The following is a 1,190-nucleotide window of genomic DNA, read 5'->3' on the forward strand; positions in this document are numbered from 1 at the left end:
TTAGTGTTGTGTCAGAGCAGGACACTATGTTAGTGTTGTGTCAGAGCAGGACACTATGTTAGTGTTGTGTCAGAGCAGGACACTATGTTAGTGTTGTGTCAGAGCAGGACACTATGTTAGTGCTGTGTCAGAGCAGGACACTATGTTAGTGTTGTGTCAGAGCAGGACACTATGTTAGTGTTGTGTCAGAGCAGGACACTATGTTAGTGTTGTGTCAGAGCAGGACACTATGTTAGTGTTGTGTCAGAGCAGGACACTATGTTAGTGTTGTGTCAGAGCAGGACACTATGTTAGTGTTGTGTCAGAGCAGGACACTATGTTAGTGTTGTGTCAGAGCAGGACACTATGTTAGTGTTGTGTCAGAGCAGGACACTATGTTAGTGTTGTGTCAGAGCAGGACACTATGTTAGTGTTGTGTCAGAGCAGGGCCCTCATTTATCAACAATGCGTAGAAAGTGTTCTATTTCCGTTCCTACGCACGGAATTTAGAATGTGTGTACACACAGAAAAATCGGGATTTATCAACTGTGCATGCACAGGTCGTACGCACACTCCGTGTTGATAAATACCATTTGTTCCTACCGTCAATGCTCGTGCATGATTATCCATATTTGGTAATGAAACACCCCCATGGGATGTGAAATAATGGACTAACCCGAGCAAACTCTGAGAAACTTCACGAGCGAGATTGATCACGGAGGTCTAAGCAACTAATTTAACGCGCTGTCGAACCAAGAAGACACAACGCGTGTTATGGGATAAATACGCGACAGGCTGGCGGACTAGTATACCTTATATCATATCATATTCCTATGTCTCCAAGGAATCGTGGGGCTCTGGGGAAGAACGTTTGTGAACCCCTGCTATTATAGCCTATCCTTTATAATGTTATAGGCTATTTTATTTACAGTTTACTCTATCAGCCTACCCAGCATGTAATACGTTCTTTGTTAAAACTCAACTCGTTATTATTTTGCGCATAGACTGCAGAAACACGGGAATTCCCGACTTATATTCAAAAGGCTTTGACATTGCAAAACGAAATAAGTGGAACCTCGAAGCTGCAAGCAGAATACAAGCCATATATCACCCACACGATACATGCTACCTGTATCCAGAGCATGTATGCTTTTCATTCATTTAAGACACATTTATTGCAAGGGTTTTGTAATACACATAAACTCAACAAA

The sequence above is a fragment of the Notolepis coatsorum genome (genome assembly GCF_963971535.1).
Source record: "Notolepis coatsorum genome assembly, chromosome: 13".
Lineage (NCBI taxonomy): Eukaryota > Metazoa > Chordata > Actinopteri > Aulopiformes > Paralepididae > Notolepis > Notolepis coatsorum.